Source organism: Bactrocera dorsalis, chromosome 2, assembly GCF_023373825.1.
Source record: "Bactrocera dorsalis isolate Fly_Bdor chromosome 2, ASM2337382v1, whole genome shotgun sequence".
NCBI classification, from domain to species: domain Eukaryota; kingdom Metazoa; phylum Arthropoda; class Insecta; order Diptera; family Tephritidae; genus Bactrocera; species Bactrocera dorsalis.
The window spans coordinates 105,104,375-105,111,163 of NC_064304.1; the positions used below are offsets into that span (position 1 = coordinate 105,104,375).

Genomic DNA, 6,789 nt, shown 5'->3' on the forward strand with positions numbered 1-6,789 from the left:
GAGTAGCAAATTGAAAAGTAAAGTCCTCTCTCGACGAACAAAAGCCAAACTCTATAATGTCGCTCATAATTCCCGTCCTGTTATGTGTGGCGAGGCTTGGACGATGACAACAACCGAAGAGTCTATGTTACGAGTTTTCGAGAGAAAGGTTCTGCGAAAGATTTATGGACATAGGTTCAATTGATATGTGGATTAGTATGAGGTTATTTTAAGCCATGAAAAAGTGGACAATTAAATGAAACTACATATTATACAGAATTTTGTTATAGAGGAAGACTGTCGAAGCCCACGACTGTGGTTCAAAACAGCTACAGTGTGGACTGGTACTAGGGTCCTCTGAACTTCAGGCAATCATATGACTAATCAAGCCGATAATGTCGTAAGTACTAGCTCTATAAGACACAACTCCACACGAATAGTGAAGAAACCGAAACAACTTCATTGTCCAAATCGAGTTGCAAATAAAAAAGTGTAGGAAGAGAAAGCGCCAGCAGAGAAACTTTTTTCGATCCTTGGAGAATTTCAACGCGTCTCTCACATATTTTTCACATCACCTCAACTTGGCCTTTCCGTTAGGTCATTATATGCTTCAACGCTCTATACAAACGCGTCGCATTTTCCAAGCTACGTGATTAGCTTAGTCTTATATTCGCTCAAATAACTTAATGCTTTACTTAAATTCCGAAATAATCCACCCACGTCTAGTTGCCTACACTCTTCACGAAAGTATCCACACTTTGTATGCGACGAGACAAGTTAGTTGGTACTCCATCAACTTCACATCTCAATATCATGTGACCCGAATCCATTATTCAATATCCTCAGTCCTAAGCAAACTAACGGACTGTACTCGTATACGTGCTCGTGTAAGTGTGGGTGTGTTTGTTGATGCAAGTTAAATTCCGAGTCGTTTTCATAAGCAAATGAAGTGAAATTAATTGAAGGTATAAAGACGACCAACTTGCATGCAACCCACATAGCCGACGAGCTTAGCAGGATATTTGTATAGCTGGCGGCGAAACCGCTGTCTCAGACGAATACGCGCACGAATCCAAAGTGATGGATTGATGAATGACGGAGAGGCAGATTTACGTTCTGCGATATGTATTGAGGTACAGCAGTGTACTTAACTTTGTGTGGATTTATGGATTTGCGGTATAGTTGTATATGAATTAGAGTGGCATAAATGGAATAAGGGCGGGCATACTTTTCAGGTTCATCTTTTCATTTCTACTAAGATAACTTATATGAATATCGATCACGGTTGAAGACAGAGTTCACTGTTTGAAAAGAAGAGGTCGTAAGAATGTCTGATTGCAATTGGAAGTACTTAGGTCTTTACTTAGCTTAATTGGCGTCGAACTACATTGTGTCCAACTACATTCCGAGCCGTGGAAGATATCCTACGTCAAGCTGCTGAATGCTGGGCAATCGCAAAGATTATGTTCGTAAGTTTTATCATCTTTAGTCTATGTGCCTTATATATAAGGGCGCATATAATTGAAGAATGCTGGATGTACTCGGACATTAGGGATCCGGGTGGTATGGGGATAAGCTGGACTGGTGGACGGTATGATCTCCACTAGTTGAAATGTCGAACCCTTAGGGTCATTTGCGCGTGAGCTGTTTAAGCGGCGAAGGCGTTTAGTTGGGAATTGGAGTTAGCTTTTTTATGAGTGGAATGTGTTTGTGATGTGTGTATGGAGTCCAACCCCTGGCCACCAGCCCAGTACTGTATGGAAACTCACCTGGTAGTAGTTTCGGCTACGAGGCCTGATCGGAGACTTAATTCTGGTGTCAACGGAAGCAGGAGACCATGGAGTTCGCTCCAACATGTTTATGTGAACTTGGAACCCTACCAAGGTGGTTAGTGTGTCCATTCCACACAACCAATTTTTGAAGTTCCTTAAGATGAGATCTCAGATATAGGCGCACGGTAATGATCCCAACCTTACTTAGAAGCCTTCTTGACTGTCCGCTATCCCCATTACCCGAAGTAGTTCTGTGGTACGCGTTCATATCACAATGTTACAAACCGGGAAAGTGAAATGAAAGATCTTTCATGATGAAACCTTTTTAAAATTATCAGTGTGGTCTTCGACTGCATTGCAGAGACAAAGGTTTAGGTAATCTAGTATATAAAACTTTTTTGTATACCATATGTGAGTAAGAAGCACCCTAATATAGCGATATCTACATGCTTGCAGCTATTTACACACTATCTCGAGAGCATATGGAAATACATGCTATGAAGTATGTGGTTTCTTAAAACCACACACATACAAATATATACTAATTTTACTTATACACTATAAATTAGCTGAGAGCTTAGTTCACTGTGTTACTTAATACATTAAATATTAATCTATTTACTTGACTACAATCAGCACACAGTTATATACACACTACCTCACACACACCCATTCAAAGCTGTACACAGTCTGTGCCAAACTCCCTTATCTATCTACTGCGGCTACCGCTGCGACTTGACGAGCTACGACGTTTAATAATCGCCAACAGACCGGATGAGCTCGTATCCGACGGCTGCTGTTTGACTTTCGTCTTCGTAATTTTCCAGTTGCTGCTACATGCTCGGATTCCAATTGGTCGTAGTCGAGTATTGGCACGTGAGCACCTTTTTGAAGGCCTTACGAAACACCTCGTTGAAGGTGGTGTAGAAAATGGGATTTACCATGGACGAGGCATAGCCCAGCCAGGTGACTACATCAAAGACCCAGTGCGCTATACGATTCTCACAATCACCGCATATCGTCGGCAGCAAATTGAGCACAAAGAATGGTGACCAAAGTATGACGAACGTGAAGAATACCACACCCAGCACTTTGGTCGCCTTCTGTTCGAGTTTGATGATACGGCCGTGACGTGAGGAGTTGCGTGAAATCACGCTTGAGTTACGTGAATGATGTGAGCGTACGGTTTGGTTGCGTTGCAGTAGGCATGGTGAAGAATGTGGCGTGCTGGATTTTGTACGCAATCGGCCCGCCTCGACGACATTCACTGTGCCATCGCAGGCCGTGGAAACTTGTAGATAATTCATGTTGTTGTGACTCCGTAGCGTGGCGGAACGCCGCAGCGGTGTTGCCGAGGAGGAGCTCGTGAGTACCGTGCCGGTTTTGGTTGGTGCCATCAGCAGCGTAGTTCGCGCACTGCCGAAGCTGGAACCGCGTCTGCGATGACGACTCGCATCCCAGGTGATAACCGATGCTGTTTTCGAAATACTGAGTTTACGGACGCCCGGGGCACGGTGTACCCGGCTGAGCTGCGACACTCAAGTAACTACTCGGCGTGCTGCCATCACTGGAGTGTACAGTTAGCGAACTAGCACTGTGTTTGTTGTTCATGCGTTCCGCTGTGTTGGGACTCAGATGTGTGACAGCGTTGCCATTGCCACTGCTGTTGCTGGTAACCAATATGCTAGTCAATTCTTCCTCTGTTGGATTTAGCAAACTTTCAATTTCCATTACATTGGTCACCTTGAATGTGGTGGGTATGATTTTCACCTCGGTCGGTTTGACACAATTCTGCAGCGGTCGATCGCCAAAGTAGGGGCATGTGCAGATAGGTGGCAGCTCTGCTTGTTTATCGTTGCTGCGCTGACATTGCGCTTTGCCGTTTTGCTCCACCTCCGTGTCGGAATGTCCTTTCGCGGGTGTGCCATCGCCTTCTGTGCTGCTTGTCGCTTGACTGATTGGCGGGAAAGGAAGAGTAGCGCATTTTTCGGCAAACTGTTGAAACGATTGCGTCGCTGCGGTGGTGGCGTATCGGCGCGCACTTCGCGTGCCCCCTGCGTGGCTGTGGAATAGCGACGCCGATTTTTCGAAGTCATCATTGCGTGTTGTGGCTTGCAAGACGGCGAAAGCGATCTGGAAATATAGAAAATATTCGTTACTATATGTTTTTAATAAATTACACAGCTCTACAAAAAAAAATACAAAAAAATTTTTGTGCTGGATTCTTAGAAAAATTTCGTTTCGTTTTTTACGCTTACTTGCATTTCTTACATTTTGACCAATTATAGGTTTATTAGTTAGTTTATATAATTGATTATTTCCAGTCATCAATTCAGGATTCTTCGCCACGTGCATACATGCTTCACGTGATTCCTCAATATCAGGCTCTTTAACCAAAAAAATTTGCGGTCGTAATAAAAAATCAAAAAGTTGGGACTCACGTTGTAAAAAGATCACCACAAGTGAGGAAAGTTCTTCTGAGCGCCATCACTTGGGAGTGGCTAGAAACGATTCTTTTACATATGGCTGAAGCAGCTCACGACTTCCGGTCTTAACCATGTATCCTCTGGCTAGTCAAAAAAATCCTTTTCAAGGCGAGTTAAGGTGAGAAGGCGAAAATCCCTGCTCAGGGTAAAAAACACCCACAAAGTAGAGAATAAAAAAGCCTACATTCTATAAATGTCCAGTTTTATTCAATAAAAAGCTCTCTTTCTAAAGTAATTCACATGCGCTCTGAAGAAATGATGCCGCCAAATTTCCAGAAGTCGGTACAATCTACCAATGGAAGTGAGAGGTTGGTTAAAACATTTACACCAAAGTTATTTTCTCAAAATGAACTTAGAGATTTTTACGTGCTCAATTTTTGAAAATCATAAATTTAGAATAATGAAGCGGCTTAAGAAACAGTTAGAACTATTAATTGGCAAGAACGTAACCCCCCCCCCCCGAAGACACTTTCGTTTCAAACAAGACGGTGCCCTTTCCCACACATCGCATTTCAATCAAATGAATTTATTGAGAGAACACTTCGCCCCCCCTGTGCAAGCAGATTAATTTCACGTTTTTGGTCGCCATCGGTCCGGATTGGCCTCCAAGATCATGTGATATCAACATCGTTAGACTTTTTCATGTGGGGATATGTAAAAGATTTAAAGGGCCTACGCGGCCAATCCCGTTTTGGATTCAGAACTTGGAGTAAAAAACCTCACGAGTGGTCCAGGGCGAAATGCTCGAACGACGTCAACGAAATTTGTCAGCATGTGGATGGACCCATCTGGCGGATGGTTGTTTTTCTCGTTTGATCGCCTAGCACTCACCGTTGGGAAGTTGTATATAAAAAAAAGGGAAAATGCAACACAATTCCGCCAGAGAATTACAAACGTATTTTATTCAAAACTATATACACCGCATGTATTGAAATTTATAAGAAAAACAATATATTGATATATTATAAGAAAACAATATGTGGAATTATAAACTGAGGTTCGCACAATAGAGCTCGGGGTTATTCGCACGGCTGGTCGTTAGCGGATCGCAAAAAGAAGTAGCAAAAAACGAACTTGTTTCTCCCTCCTCTTGTTCCTTTTTTGGTGGTGGTGAAAACGCAGTGGTAATGTACATAGTTATGTGTGATGTGGATTGTAGGTGGTGTAGAGATGAGTGTGGTGAATGAAGTGTGTTAGTGACGGATATTTTGATGCGGTGAGTGTAGAGTGTTCTGTGTTGGTTATGTGTTGTGTGGGGCAAGAGACTGAAGCTCATTTAGCCATCCCGGCCCCCCTAGGCGAATATTTCAGCCTAGGAGTCGTTGCAACTGCTGGAGCGTGGCCACAACGTTGCTCAGGCCTGAAGTGCGGCGCGGACGGGGCGTTTGTTGCTGGCGTCGTGTTGACGTCCCATTCTGTTTGCCGCCGGATACGGGAGGATGATATGGTTGGCTGTCGACGCGATCGTGCATCCCGGCTGGTTGGCGGTCGTCGTACTGCACAACGGTGGTGGCTACCAGATTGTTGACCGATGTCGGGTCTGGTGGTTTTGTGCAGCATGGTGTGGTGAGGCCACATTACATATCTGGCACAGGTTGCCCGATGGACATTGCTGGGTAGTGTGGGTAGGTGCCAGACAATTGAGGCAGTGGCCGTGTGCCTGGACGATGCGCAGCCTTTGCGGTGGTGGCAGACCTTTAAAAATTGCGCAGTGCATCAACCGGTGCGGTCGTCGACATATTGGGCACCTGATGCGCTGCGGCTCTGCTGCTGATATGGGCGTTGGCGGCAGTGCTCGCGTTCCACTACGCGGACCCGTTGATGTGGTGGTTCGGGGAGCTGCTACTGGGCCAGCCGCAACTGGTGCTGCCGCAACTGGAGCTGCCACTTGGCGTGGCACGTGGACAGTCGAGCGGATGGTTGGCGTCGGAGCGAGTGGCATGTCTGCATCCATGTTTATCTGTATGGAAGAGTATAATTTTAATTGTAAATTTGTTACATGAAGTGGATATGGGTATGGCTGCCACGTTGTGGCAGAAATGGATCGTCAAGTTGACTGATCATTCGATTGCTTTGTTTGTTATCTTAAATATTTATTATAACGGGTTTATTCGAGGGTTTTTTCGTTTACGTTTCGATCGGCGGTCGGTAAAAAGCATAGCTTAACGAGCGGTCTTGTTAACTTTCCTGATTGCGTACGGAGATCGACTACGCGAATATGACCGTCGGAGCCTTGGTAAAGCTTCTCTATGCGGCCAAGCCGCCATTCGGTAGGGGGGAGACACTCGTCCTGTATCAGGACACAATCTCCAATCTTTGGCGCATTTTCGGTAATTTTCCATCGGTACCTCTTGTGGAGGTCCTTGATATAGTCCTCTTTCCATCGGCGACTGAAATTATGATGGAGAATTTTAATTCTTTCCCATCTGTTTAGTAAGGATAGCGACTCCACGCCTGGCTCAGGTGTGGCCAGAATGGGTGCTCCTTTTAGAAAATGCCCTGGAGTTAGGGCTGTTAAATCGGAGGGATCTTGCGAGAGGACTGTGAGGGGC

At 44.9% G+C, this 6,789-nt stretch overlaps 1 pseudogene; it reads right to left on the reverse strand.

Moving 5' to 3' along the window:
• Positions 1-463: 463 nt before the first annotated feature.
• LOC125776179 (mucin-5AC-like) lies at positions 464-6,191 on the reverse strand (annotated as a pseudogene).
• Positions 6,192-6,789: the final 598 nt, after the last annotated feature.